At 46.6% G+C, this 14,978-nt stretch overlaps 1 long non-coding RNA gene across 1 annotated transcript in view; it reads right to left on the bottom strand.

Annotated features, from left to right (window-relative positions):
- Positions 1-634: 634 nt before the first annotated feature.
- LOC121011204 (uncharacterized) overlaps positions 635-14,978 on the bottom strand; it is a 24,455-nt gene continuing 10,111 nt past the window's right edge. Inside the window, exons 2-3 of the long non-coding RNA XR_005781535.1 lie at positions 9,869-9,934; positions 635-910 (exon numbers count right to left, since the gene is read on the bottom strand). This is a non-coding gene — a long non-coding RNA (uncharacterized LOC121011204). The remainder of the gene's footprint in view (positions 911-9,868; positions 9,935-14,978) is intronic.

The following is a 14,978-nucleotide window of genomic DNA, read 5'->3' as shown; positions in this document are numbered from 1 at the left end:
AGGTTCAACAGCCCGTGTAAAATATAATAAATGCATAAATAATTTAGCAAGAGAAATAGGTAGCATTATGGCCACACTTCTGTGTGGCTGTTATTTAAGAGCCTGGCAGCTTGGCAGTTAGAAACCACAATGTCCAGGGTGCTGTAATTCACCATTTGCTCAGAGTTAAAATGAGGCAGAGGAGAGCTCCAGGCCCCTCGCTCATTTTTCATTTAGAGGCGTTTTTTTTTTTTAATCCATTTGGCCATTTAAGTTCTAAAAATAGAAAAAAGGAAAAGAAATAAACATGATTCAAATTTAGGAATTTAGAGGCTGCTTGGAGCCCTCATTAGGCAGGGTCTGGGATGCATTTTCTAAGCAACGTTCTACGAACTTGCAAGTGCATGGTGCGAATTTAAACATTCATTTCATTGTGCTTGTGTTTCTTTTTAATCCCTAGATGGTGGTTTACGAGGCAGAGTTTCTCGAATTCTAATCTTTTTATATGCTCAAGCACATACTTTTTGCTGTATTATTATATTACCTTTTCTATTATTCACCCAATGTTATTTGTAAATGGACTCAATTTTTTAGAACTTAGCTAAATAAGTTGAAAATGTTGTGGAGCAATATAAATAGAAAAATCAACGTCATGTCATAAACAGATGCTGTCATTTACTTTTTCCTAACACACTCTGAAATAAACATATATGGACTCAAACACAAGTCTAGTGATTCAGGGTTTATACTGAAAGCATCTCAAAGGACTGTCGGTGGCACTTTTAGGGAAGCACTGACTTACTGGTTAGGAACGCACACCTTTTAAATGGGGCAGGATTGGTCTCAATCCCATTTGCCAGAGTGCCATTTGCCATTTGCTGGATGACTCATGAGCAGGTCTGCTTGTCTTTCTGAGCCTCAGTGTCTGCATCTGGAAAACAGGGATAAAAATGATTAAGCAGTTAGTTGTGAGGATAATATGAGGCAATGCATGTAAAGCTCCTGTCTGAGCTCCCCGCCTAGAGCAAATGTCCACGAAATGTCAGCTATGATTATTACTCACTTGTGATTGGGGAGATGTGGGTGATTACAGAGCACCAACCGCCAACAAACTCAGTTCAGAACAAATAAAATACATATACAAATAAAATAGTTTACGATGTGACTTCGTGGTAGGCTCTGGGGACACGCAGATGATTCTCAAATTGATGGTTCTAAAGAGCTCGTGACAGCAGGTGTATAGGAAGTGCAGTGAGAGGTATGTGCTCAAGTAATTTTGGCAGACCAGAGGAGAACATGATGAAACTCAGCATCAGGAAAAAAAATCCATACATCAGGCCTTTGCTGATGGGTTACGGGGACATATGTCAGTACTGGAAGGTACCAAGTAAATTGGATTTCTGCCGGAAAACAGAAGATGCATGAAATTCAAACGTACATACAGCAATGGAGACATATCATGATTTACTTCTGGGCTTGAGTGACATGAATGAATTGGAGAATATCATTTTCAAAACCAAATAATGGTCAAACAACATATAAATGGAATTTTGATTTTCTTTCCTTCCATTGAGGTCACAGACAGGTGGTTCACGGATACTTTAGATTGGGCTTGCAGAGTAATTTACCTTTTTTTTTTAAGTTATTACTTGCTATCATGTAGAAATTATGCAATTTCATAAGAAAACCAAGACTTGTATTTTTTTTTTTTAATGGAAGATGTGGCCATCTGGATTCCTACATATGGCAATTTAGGGCTGGAGTTAAGTAGTTGCTACTCTTGTAAGATGGGGCGTTTGCTATCTAGTTCGCCATGGTCCCAATCCATCCAGCTGATAATGTTGACTAAGGAGTCAGGCAAGTGGGACCCTGCCTTTGGCCCCATGCCTTAGAGGCACCACTCTGTCCCCTCTCCAAAGGTGACCTTCTTCACGCAGCCAGAAGTTCATTGAGCCAAGGGATGCCTGCACTACCTCTTATAAACCATACTACTGGAGCCGAGGGACCCTGGAGCTCCCTGCCCATATGACCTGTGCCGGCTTCCAGAGCCTGTAGAGACCTCTTTGTCAGTTAGTTCTTCCAAAGGTGAATGGCATACATACCCTGGGCCTAAGGAATGGCAAGAGAAAGCTAGGGTGTTTTGGTGGGGAAGGAAAGGAATGAAACTTGAATGTGCAGGCCAAGGTGCCCATCCACTTGCACAAAGTCCTTTTCTGTGCGAGCTCAAGTCAAGCATGGGAAGAGTAGAAGAGTGGATGGTCTGTTACAGTGTGTGTGTGTGTGTGTGTGTGTGTGTGTGTGCACGCGTGTGTGTTATCTTGGGCTAGGGACCAGTTCTCTCTGTATCATCATCTTTAGGTAAGGAAGTCTGAGGAGTCCGAGAATTCTAACTTTGAACTTGGCCTTACAGGTCATTGTAAAGGTGTATTTGTCAATGTAGGAGACTACCCGATACTTCGGTTTATTAATTCTATTTATAACTTGTAAGTATTTCAACATATGGTGGATGGACTTCCATTTATACTCTTTCTCTGGGCCTGCAAATGTTAGTAAGTATTAATAGTGGGCCAGCAGGTGGATTTCACTTCTTTCTCTTTGCTGCCTGACCCCCATTAGTACTTGAGTTTGTGGCTCCCACTAAACTGTGAGCTTCATGAGGGGGGCATCCAGCCATGCCGCCCCTCGCCATGTATCCAATTAATGTTGAATGAGTGACTAGGTAATCTGAGAGCAAATATTTCAGGTTAGTCCTTTTGGAACTACTTTCTTCTGTCATCTATGTACACACATCGCAATTATTTAAAGTTTTCTCCTTAGAAATATGATTAACCTCTAGACTTTTTTTTTATTTTTTTAATGTTTATTTATTTTTGAGACAGAGAGAGACAGAGTATGAACGAGGGAGGGTCAGAGAGAGAGAGGGAGACACAGAATCCGAAGCAGGCTCCAGTCTCCAAGCTGTCAGCACAGAGCCTGACGCGGGGCTCGAACTCACGGACTGTGAGATCATGACCTGAGCCGAAGTCGGCCGCTTAACCGACTGAGCCACCCAGGCGCCCCCTCTAGACCTTTTTTTTTTTTTTTTTTTTTTTTTTTGGTGATTTCTATTTTTCTGATTTAAAATGAATTTATATGCATGGCAAAATAATCCAAAAGGTTTAAACAGCACAAAGAACCTCATGCATTGCCCTAACTCCACGGACGCCACCATTATTCACATTCTGATATCTTTATTTCCAGTCTTTTTTTCATCCATTTCTTTTCATAGTTGAGACCCTGCCCAGGGATTGATGACAGTAAGCTGCCACACTCCAACTATTTGAGCCATGTTTCTGCTGCTGTTTGTCATCCCTATGATGCATTTCAAAAGATAAATTGCCTAAGAAACTTCTCGATTTCACGGAGAAATATCGAAGTGAGGAGTGTTATGAACACTTTCCAGAGAGGTGAATGACCAGGTTCTAAATTTGTGTGTGGGGGAGAGTTCATGATATATTCTACTTACCGATCGTTCATCATTTTTATCAACATCATGATCACCATCGAGGGTCAACTATTAGCCATCTAATTGTTTACAGCCTTTTTCCGTGGTGCTCTGTCTGAAAAATGCTGCCTACGCTTGGCCCGTTCCATTTCAAAGGTGACAGACTGCCCTGTGTACATGCACGTGGTGCAGTCAGCAGTCCGCACACATGCATCAGGTGACGCACCCTTGAGATTCCAAGACTATCCAGGCCAAGAGGGGAGAGATGACTAGATTCCAAATTGCAGTAAGCATGACAAGCCAGTAAAATAAGGGTGCCATGGGGACGCGGAAGAGAAGCTGCCTTACTCAGCCTGGGCTCCGGGGAGGGCTTCCAAGAAGAGGCGAAATTTGAGCGCTGTCTGGAAAGCTGAGCTAGGGGTTGGCAGGTGTGGAAAGGAATCGGGTGTCGGGGTGAGGCCCCTCAAGGGTGTGGCTGGTGAAGAGGAGGGCACCTAACCCACATTCATTGACAACTGTGTGCTATGCATTGAAGGGCCATGCTGGATCCTAAGAAGATAGAGATGGACAGATGAATGAATGACTGACTATATGAACAGACCTTTGGGTGACATCCCACCTAATAGAACATTTCAGATCTACATCCTGATAATGAAGCCCAAGTCCGAGGCATTCTAGAATATCCCTAATAAAAGTAATTTAAAACACCCTCTACACTCTGGCAGTGCCTGTCAAAAATGTACATAGCCCATGACCCAGAAATTCTATTTCTTGGTTTCTGCTGTAAAGAAAAAACCTGTTCAAATAACTTGCTTGTGTAAAAGGGTATACATCACAGCACTCTTCGTAAAAAAAAAAAAAAAAAAAAAAATAGGATCAACCAAAATGTGCAGAGATGAATGGTTGTCAAAACTAGGCTATATCTATCCCATGGAACTGTATGGAAAGTTAGGGTTAGTAGATTTATATACACACAGTAAAAGCTCCAAGACAGCCGAAGTGGGGGGGGGGGGGGAAGTCAAGCAACATACATACAATATATCATTTGTGTAAAAAAGTGACTTTTACATTGTGTGGGCAAAAAAATATCATGTTTCCTATAGTTACAGAGATACACAAGTTTTTATTAGTTCAATAGAGACACATTTCATATAAACACTCAGATAACAAATTAAATGCTTTACCAGAGGACGGTTGTTGAACTGCAAACCATGGCTACCTGTGAGGGAGGCAGAGATTGGAGGAGAGTACAGAGAGCCTGTATTCTGTGAATGAGTTCTGCAATTAAAGACTAATTACAGCAATGAAAATGTTCTAACTTTCGTGATAAATCAGTACCACCTATCTGGGAATAAATTGAGCAACGTGAAATAAGACACTAAAATGTTCCTAGCCTGTGAGTGAGTCATTTTCCTTTTAGAAATCCATCCAAAGGAAGTAACCACAGAGAGCTGCAAAGATTTTCATATAAAGATATTCAGTGCAGGGGTTCCTGGTGTGGTTCAGTCGATTAAGCGATTAAGCATCTGACTTCGGCTTAGGCTGTGATCTCAAGGTTCGTGAGTTCGAGCCCCATGTCGGGTTCTCTGCTGTCAGCACAGAGCCCGCTTCAGATCCTTTGTCTCCCTCTCTCTCTCTGCCCCTCCCCTGCGCACGCTCTCTCTCTTTCAAGAATAAACATGAAAAAAAAAGATGTTCAGTGCAGTATTATTTATCATAGTGGGGGGAAAAAGGAATCATCTGAATCATCTGAAGTGTTCAATTAAATGGGTAAAACTTAAGTGGTAAGTTTTCATATGGAATGTTGGGTAGCCATCAAAACTTGGTTGCAGAAGAATTTTTATTGACTTGTAAAAATGTTAACAAAGTACTATGAAATCAGAATATAAAAATGTGAAGATAGTATGATCCCTAATATAATACAAGCACAAAGGCACATAGACAAAGCCCATGAGGGTGGGGTACAGGACCCAGGAGAGCAATTTGACTGGGTCTCATGTTCACTTAAGGTCTCAAATTTAGCCTTTTGACACAATCTCTCTCTCTCTCTTAATGTTTATTTATTTATTCTTGAGAGAGAGAGAGAGAGAGAGAGAGAGAGAGAGAGAGAGTACAAGTGGGAGAGGGGCAGAGAGATAGAGGGAGACACAGAATCCAGAGCAGGCTCCAGGCTCCAAGCTGTCAGCACAGAGCCCGACCCAGGACTTGAACTCACAAACTGTGACATCATGACCTGAGCTGAAGTCATACGCACAACCAACTCAGCCATCCAGGTACCCCTCGACATCATCTTTAAATGCAGTTTTATAAATAATCACAGGGATACTCTGAATAGTTACACTTACTCACAGATATACTGTTGCCATTTAATAATCATGTGACTCTGTTGCATGTAAACATTTAAAATACAGCATAATTTTCCCCCACCCTGCTATACAGTATTGCTTCACAAATAGAGGAAGCCCTGACTGCTCACTCACTGAGAGGGCCTGTTCTGCCACGGGCACACAGGGGCAGAAGGAAACACCCCAAATAGGACTGTGCACTCTTGGTGGTGGGATTATAGACTTTTTAATGGATAGTTCTCCCCTTTTCCTAAATTTTCTATACTGAACGTGTTGTATTTCTTTCATAATTTAAAAGTAGCTCTAAAAATAGAGTAAAAATTAAAACAAAAAACAAACAAACAAAAAAAAAACGGAAGAGGAAATGTCCTTCTCTAAAACACAAAAGCAGCTCCTGGTTCTAGAATGTGCCACATCAGGATGTCCCCAGCCGGAGACCGAGGCAGACTGGCACCAGGGCTGGACAGAAAGAATGCAGCTGGACCCTGCTTCAGTACGTCACTGAAAGGCCAGCGGTGACTTCTGCCCCCACCCCTCCCGACACTGCGCTTCTGTGTGAGGCCAGGGCAATTCTGCAGGCCACAGGGGCAAGACAATTGTGGTTCAAAGCAGGACCTGACAGTTGGAGGGGGTGGGGAGATAATCCAGGCTCCTGATAAACTGGGCGAACCTGCAGCCCTAGTTCCGTGGCTCTAAATCAGGGTGCGCGGGAGCCAGGAGGAGCTGCTCATTTGCAGGAACAAATGGGATACTCAGGTCGGGCTGATAAATAAATCCCTTTATCAGGGGACTTCAGAATAGGATTTATTTGCATGACAGACAAACAGCACCTCGGATGGCAGGCACAATAGGGTGAGAGAAGACACGAGTCACTAGATTAGAGTGGAATCTCTTATTAATGGATTCGGGCCCTATTCTTGACAGGTTCAGGGTGTGTGTGTGTGTGTGCGCGCGCGTGTGTTTTATAGCCAACAAAAGTGAATGCTCCTTCCCACCACCCTCCACCCTCGTGCTCCACGATTTCCTTTTTCTCCCCCACTAACAAAGCGGGTGTAACTGGTTCTATCAGCAGAACCAGCACACTGGCGTTCAGGGTTTCCCCTCGTGAGGAAATCGCTCCTGCCTCCTTGCAGGAGACACACAGGCACTGGTAGGTCAGGGAGCAAACAGAGTATCTAGTGGCGAGCAGCTGGGGCCGGGAGCCAGCACCCTCATTAGAGAAAGCTGCTGCTATTTCTAGCCTGCCTCTCTTCAGTGAAAGCAGGTCATTACAAACACAGCGCGTTTTTGCATATTAACCAAATTAAAATAATAATATGTTCTCTCCTTTCATGTGCTGTACTGATAAATCCCAATTTATGAATGAAACATGCTGATTAGTTAGTTAAAAAATAATTAGTCCCAGAATGTGTTTCTGAGTCGGAGACTTAATGAATGCACACAAATACGTTTTCCCAAGTCCTCAGCACATTAGTCTTTTAAAGCAAAATATTCATAAGACGCGTTCATGAGAGACACATGATGAAGTAGCCTGATTTTATTTTTCTTCCTTTCGCACTGCGTGGGGGTAAAATTTGGACGTTATTTGGTGCCTTTCAGGCTGGGTCACTTTAGAGATATGGATCCAAGCAACGGCGGTTATACTCGATTGGGTTTTGACATTCAGAGTGCCGAGAGAAAAGGTCTCAGCCCAGAAGCTCCTTCTTGTCCTGGAGAGGACCTTCGAATTCTGTTATGGAGCCTTCATTTCTGGGGTCCAAAGGTTAATTACACAAAGGCTGGGGCAGCTGAGAATCAGGGGCTAGCATCCCCAAGACCAGGGTGCGGTCAATTAGATTTTCATCATGTTCCTACATCTGGGAAAACCAGTACTGGGTTTTGGACAAAATCTAGGTATTTGGGCCACTGAGAATCAGGGGGTTCCAGACGCTCCAAGGACAGAGGAGCAAAAGGATGACCACCAAGCTAAGGGCCTTTAACCTGAAGACCAGCTGACCATTTCTAACCTGGGAGGCTGTGCACAGCACAATTGTACCTTCCTGGGGCATTAAATTCTACGGCTTGTACTGCATTGTATATTGTAAAAAACCACCCTTGAAAATTCCTTGTCTTGCCCAACAGATGTATGTCATAAATAAGATGGTTTAGTTTCCGTTGTTGGACCAGACCGCTGTTTCTTTGATTGAACCTCCTGCGAACTACCGGCTTGCATTTAGGAACTTTGTTTTGGACTCTCCTTCCTGCGTCTCTGCCTTGACCTTTCCTTCGGCCCGCAGTTCGCCCTCTTGAAGTCTGTCTGTCTAATGAACATGCCCTCACAACTCAACTCAAGCACACTCTCCTCTATGAAGCTCTCTCTTAGCCCGCCACGAGTTGATATTCCCTCAGTTCTGTGTAAAGGCTGGGATCTGTTCTGATGCGTTGGGCAACCATTCAGACTTGTCTGTCTGCGCCAGTTGTAAGATATCTTGAAACTCCTCTCGATCCCTCCTCCCCACTCTGTGGTCCCACAGCACTCTGCAGGTATCTCTGTCTTTGTTGTCCCGGGTTTTCTTTGTTGGTTTTTCCTTTTCTGCTTCCCTACCTGACTGTGAGTCAAGAGAGGACAGGTTTGACTATCATTCATCTCTGTAGCTAGCCCAGGGCTGGCCACTAGAAGGTATCAATAATGGAGAGAGGGAGGGGACTAGGAGAGAGGAAGATGGGTAGAAGACGAGAAACATGGGGGGAAAGGGAGCTGGTGTATTTTGGGCCCATGTGCTGATCACCATGAGGAAGTGGCCGCAGGCTGTAAAGCTGTCTTTATAGACACCTCCCCCAGCCATCTGCCCCCAAAACTCTGGCACAAGAAATCTCTGCCTTTCCTAGAAAAATTTCAGCTCCTATGCAAATGGTATATAAGTGTTGAGTATTATCTGCGTTTTGCATTTGGAAAGAAAAAAAATCTCTTGCCCTGGCCTGTGTCTGTTTTATTGTCCGGCCCTTTGAGGCTCTGGTCTGTGAGTGTCTGTGCCAGTGTGTGTGGCTGAGAATGGGCGCTTTATGTGCAAAGGAAGCAAGGCTTTTTTTGGCCGGTTCTCTGAACCCAGCTGCCAGTCACAGGGCTGGCTGCCTCAATCCGCATCAAGGAAGTCTCGGTCTGTATTTGAGTCCTGTGCTAAGGAAGCCGCTGCCTTTCAGGGCAGGCCTCTAGGACATCCCTCGAATCGGGAGTGCCCTGGGCCATAGAAGGCTCGCAGCCCAAGTGCCAGGCAGCACAGAGGAAGGGTACAGAGCCCTTATGTGCCTTTCTCTTCGGGAAGCTCCGTGCTGCCGTGAAAAGGAATCGGGCTGACAGTGCAAATCTGCCTGTAAATCTTCCGCTGGGCGATCTCAGGCAGGCTTTTCGACCTCTCTGTGCCTCAAGTTTCCTCATCAGTAACATGGGGAGAACAGAATTGCCACCTTGATAGAGTTGCTGTGACGAATTGACACACCGCACCTGATCACGTTTTGTGAACGGAAAGGTTAAACGCATGTGTCGGTTAACAGGAGATCAAAATGGGGGTTTTAGCAGAGGCACCAAGGTGCGACAGCGGCTACATTTCACGGGCGGGGCGGGGCGGGGCCAGCCAAGCGAAGCCTTTTACAAAAGGAAAACCCAAAAACCAGTTGCACACTTCTCAAAGCTCTTCACCACTGTGGAGGAGAGAACTGGGTTGGGCTGTTGAAATGTGGGGAAGAGTTTGTGAAAACTTCTTCGGAAAAGGAGTTTGTGCTTCGGCCTTAGCCCTTAGGCCAGCGGGGACTCTCAGAGAGCTTGTGTCGTGTGCCCTGCCGTGGGGGGTGGGGGGCCTGGGTCTGACGCATGCTCTTGGAAGTGACCGTGGCTGATGGCAGCAGAGGAGGGGAAGTAGGGATATGACCCTAGGTGGCAGGTGAGAGGTTGTAATCATAGGTGGTCACAGCAGGGACGTCTCCAGAAAATCTAAGTGTCAACCTAAAACATCTGTCACACTCAGAGAGTGCAAAGCCAGCCTTCGACAATACACACAACTGAGAACTTTTCTATCCCCCTTACCTTCTTGGAGGATCCAGAAAACAGGCTCGCAAGCTCACGGAGGAGCAGAAATGCTGGCTGTAGGCCCTATCAGGAAGAGGAGAGGAGACAGAGGTAATGAATGGAGGCAGTGTCCCTGAATTAGGATGATCACTAGACCTTCTATGATCTAACGGTGATTAGGAAACTCATGGGCCTGACCATATTCTCATTCTGGAGCAAGGAATAGATTGCACACAATGAGTAGGTATAAAGGGAAATGATAGGCCAAAAATAAGAAGTTGTTTTATAGGAATCTTGCTTGTTCGATGTATTGGATACATTATTATCCCTTAATCAGCACGAACCACGTGCTAAGCGCTGTGCAAAGCACTTTATATTCTCAAATAACCCAGGGATGTAGGAGCTGTTCCCATGTTCATTTTGCAAAGGAGGGAACTGAGGTTCAGAAAAGTCGGATAACCTGCCATAGGTTGCAGGATGGGTGGGAAGGAGCCGGGATTGGGAGTCAGGTCGTCAGGCTCTAGAGTTGCCCTACCCCCTCCCACCTCCGTGTCTCAGTAGGCAGATCAGACAAGGTATTTGGTGAAGGGCTAAAGTTGTCCTTCATGCCTCCAAGTGCACTCAGCTAAAAATACTTCAAGAGCGCACAGGAATTCTCAGCAATCCCTTTGGGGAGGGACTCTAAGGAGACATGCTGTTTTGGTTAGAATGACTTGGTTTTAAATATCAAGACTCACTCAGGCTAGCTTAAGGCCAACAGGGAACATGACCGGGAAGACACAGGGATGTGTTCCCATCGCCTGTCGGGACTCTCTCTGCCTCCTTCCCTCTCCTTTCTGTTTCTTACTCCTCCTCTTTTTCCCTCTGCACATTCCACAGTCCATTTTGCAGAATGTGGCTGCCTCCGATCCCAAGTTAGGGGCAGGCTCCTCAGTGCCAGCTCTGCAGAGGCTGAATCCTGATGAGAAGTGTGGAGACAGTTTATATACAGTGAATATACACTGAGTATCTACTACGTGCCAGCCATTATCTTAGACATTTGGGATGTAGCAGTGAACAAAACAGGGGAGAAAAATCAAATCAAGACAACCCCCGGGGGTGGGGGGGGGGTGGGGCGTCCCCTCCAGTGAGATTCTGATTGGTCTCTTTAGGGTCAGCTGACCTCTTCCCCTGGTCCAGTCAAACATGCCCGGGGGCGGGATCACAGAGTAGAGGCTCGTGGCTGGAAGCCCAGCCAGGAGACTGAGCTAGGTGTGGAATCCAAAGCTGTCAATCCCTGAAGCCATTCCAGCCAGAAGATTTCAACCCACAGTTGAGCTAGTTCTAGCAAAGTTTCAGCCCTTCATAGTGGCTGCTCCCCTCCGTTAGGTCCCACTGGCAGCCTCTCTCGGGAGGGTCCCCACCTCATCAGCCTCGTCCCTGGTCTCTTTCATGCCAGGTTTGACACACATTGTCCTTTATCCCACCCTTTTGTGTCGGACGAAGCCAGATCTTATTTCCCTGTTGCTTTTTGTTCGTCTCTGCTCCCTGAGTGAATACCTTTCAGGGGGGAAATGGGGCGGTTTTGCCCTGCCCTGGTGCAGGCATCGAGCGGAGGCAGAGCGGGAACTGGGAGCCCACCCAGAGAAGAAACTATATACTGGGGCTCTTGTCCCCCATACGGTCCCTTCCGAGCCACTGACACTGCTTTGTACAGCTGGGCCTGGCTGTGGGGACCTTGTCAAAGTGTCCTCATCCTTCACTGTCCTGCAGGAGGGAATTACGGCGACCTGGACAGTTGGAGTCCTCTCCTGCTTCCTGTTTGATGGTCACTGTGATCAGCTTCGGTCCTGCCAGCTGCTGCTTTCCAATTGGCCGGGTTCTGGGCCTCCCACCTCCCTACCATGGGTGCAGCCATTTTCTTTCTTTCTTTTTTGTATGTCAGCCATGTCAGCCATGTCAGCCGCCATGTCAGCCATGTCTTTCTTTCCTTTTTGTATGCACGTAGTAACAACCCAACACCCTGACGGCAACTGTCAATGCATTCGTTACATCCCTCCTCCAACTCTGTTCCCCCCACGTAATCTCCACAGAGACGGTGGGCTGGAGCCAGGCTCTGGGGTCACACAGACCTGCAAGGTGGCCTATTCTAGGGTTGCCCTGAAGACGAAATGAGATAATGTACAAAATTCGAATAAGCACGTGTGCTATTAAGCATGTTCACACATCTTACTGATTTAATCATAGCACCTCCAAGAGGTAGGTACCATTATTCTACGGATTTTACGCACAGGGAGGCCGAGCCATCAACAGGGGCCTGACGTAACTGGCTCCAGGGTAGGCGCTAGGATAAGGATGAGGCAGGAAATGGGTAGAGAAATCATGTCTGTTCACCGCGTCAGTCCCACCCTCAGCCACACGGCCTGAAGTGCCTGGCACCCAGTAGGAGTTCGAAACAACGTGAATTGCATTTCTCCATGCTGCAGATCTATAACAACAAGGCTACAGAGCAGAATGGATGTTTGGGACAATGTCTGTGTGAACCATTAGGGAGTAAAAGCAAGCCGATGATACGACCAAGTAAGGTTGAGACAGCACCTACTGTGCGTCAGGGGCTCTCCTGAGGATTTGGCGTGTGTCATTGCAAATTAGTCGTGAGAAGCACCACATACGGTAGGCGAATACACCCCCGTGGTTTGTGTGAGTTCTGTCCCCTTAAGACGTCTGAGATTCCTGATCTCACACGAGGGCCGAAAACCACTTTTTCTTAGAACTGGCAGGAAAGACTCTTGTGAGTGGCCCAAACTGAACAGCAAACAGGATGTGCAAAGATTTGGAAGGACAACCTTGTCATGGCCAAATTTCCAGCCTTATTTTCCACTGGTCCAGAAAAATATATGCACAGAGTAAAGCAGTATCCAGGCTGAGAACCTGGAGGTGTCAGTCAGGGACTGGCAGGAAACAGATGGCACACTTAAATTAGTGATTCGAGAAGAGTTTAATAAAGGAGCTATTTACAAAGATGTGGGGAAACCACAGGGGTAGTGCAGTTCCCTGGGGCCAGTAATAGCTGAGTGCTGTCACCTCCCCTAGGCCTGAAGGGAGAGGGGACAGAGCGGTGACCTGAACTGCGCCGAAAGGCCCACCCTGCAGGAGCTGTGGCTTTTGGTAGAGGGACCCGGCCAACCCACAGTGACCCAGCAAGGCGGAGGCAGGGGACTGAATCCTGCAGCCTTGCTCTCCTCCCTCCTTCCCATCGCCCGCTCAGGCTCCCCATTGTCTGAGCCCAACCAGGAACCAGAGGGCAAGGAGGGTGGTCCAAAGATTCAATCCACCCAGATAAGCCTCCCCAGGGCGCAGAGCCGAGTGGAAGAGGTGGGAGCGTGGGACTGGATGGGCAAAGGGAAGATTTCTGGAACACTGCGTCTCAACTATAACCACAGAGGCCATTGACTCCCTGGGACATTTGCAGGCAAAGAGAAGTTTGGGACCTCCATGGTGGTGGCCCGTTTCTGGGTTTGTGGAGTGGGATGGTGGGTGCACGTGCTTGGCAGACTTGTGCTGGCCAAGCCAGGAGCCTGACGTCACCCTCTGTCCCTTACACCTTGGATGGGGTCTCTTCACCAACTCGAATCGAATGGGGTAGTGAATCTCATTTTTCTTTATGGCTACACTCTTCAAAGCCAGAAATAGCCAAAGGGGACTTTGCAAGCCCAGGAGTGTCTCTGACTGCAAACGCAGTCATGTCCTTTAACACGGGCATCAGTTTTACTTTTTCTATGATTTCGTTTCTGATATTTGTGTGTCCGTCCCATTGTCTAAGATATAAACCCCACAATGGCATGTTTTATTCATCCCCACACGCCCAGAACTTGACACGAGGCTGACATTCTGTAGGATCGCAATAAATATTCGTTAAATCTTTACGTCCTGTAGTCCTCGGCAGATTCCAATTTAACCGGCATTTATTAAGGCCCTACTAGTCTTCGAGGGCTGTGTCAGGTCATTTTCATATCGCTTCTCTAGTTTAATATTCCCCACAGCCCGAGTTTCTTATCTCCATTTTTACAAATGAGGAAACTGAGGCTCAAGGAGACGAAAGAGACAGAGCCTGGATTTGAACAGAGTTCTGCTTCCCTGGCCTAATGCTCTTTCCTTTCCTGCTCAGATGGTGTCCCTTGATTGGTCACCGGACAGTTATTTCATGCATATGCATGAGCTGACTGCATGAATGAGCCCAGTGGAGCCCCTGTGTATGTGTGTGCTTTGCGAAGCTCTGAAAGATACCGATGGTGCCGGCCCACACACAATGTTTGCCCCAGTTTGATGGCTGTAGCCAACAAAAGTGCTCCTGGAATCCTCCCCAACAAGTCTACCTTACACCTGTCCTGCAGTGTGAGCATGAGATCAGGTTGGATGGGGGCTGCCCCTACACTTGGCTTTTTTTTTTTTTTTTAATGTTTATTTATTTTTGAGACAGAGAGAGACAGAGAATGAACAGGGGAGGGGCAGAGAGAGAGGGAGACACAGAATCCAAAACAGGCTCCAGGCTCTGAGTGGTCAGCACAGAGCCCGAGGCGAGGCTCGGACTCACGGACCGTGAGATCGTGACCTGAGCCGAAGTCGGACGCTTAACCGACCAAGCCACCCAGAGAGCCCCGCTCTCTCATACATAGCTTGCTCCCATTGATTCAAAACACACATATTTCTGAGTTTCCTCTGTTGAACATCGAAAACCGAAAACTGTCAGGAGCTTACCCTTTGGTTGTTCTGGAGCTGCCAAAATTCGAACTGGCCAATAAAATTCACCTGTCTCAGAAGAGTCCCCAGTATGCCCCCATTTACCAGGAAGAGAACAAAAGTTAACAGCTGGTCCTTATGCATATCCCATGTGCCCTGAATTTGCATATAGGTCTCTCCATGTTCATAACGGCCCTAAAGGTGGGAACTGTTTTTAGTCATATTTTCCAGGTGGTGGGCCCCAAGCTTTAGGGTGGGGGGGCCCTTGTCGAAAGTCACACAGTTAGGAAGTGGCAGAACCAGGACTCCGGGCAGACTTGGACTTTTGGCTCTTGCCAAAAGACAGGAGCAGCCCGAGGGAGCTTTCTCCAGCTTCTTTTTTTTTTTTTTTTTTTTTAATTTTTTTTTT

The sequence above is a fragment of the Herpailurus yagouaroundi genome, unplaced genomic scaffold (genome assembly GCF_014898765.1).
Source record: "Herpailurus yagouaroundi ecotype Mexico unplaced genomic scaffold, PumYag 29, whole genome shotgun sequence".
NCBI classification, from domain to species: Eukaryota; Metazoa; Chordata; class Mammalia; order Carnivora; family Felidae; genus Herpailurus; species Herpailurus yagouaroundi.
This window is presented reverse-complemented; position numbering and strand designations above follow the sequence as displayed.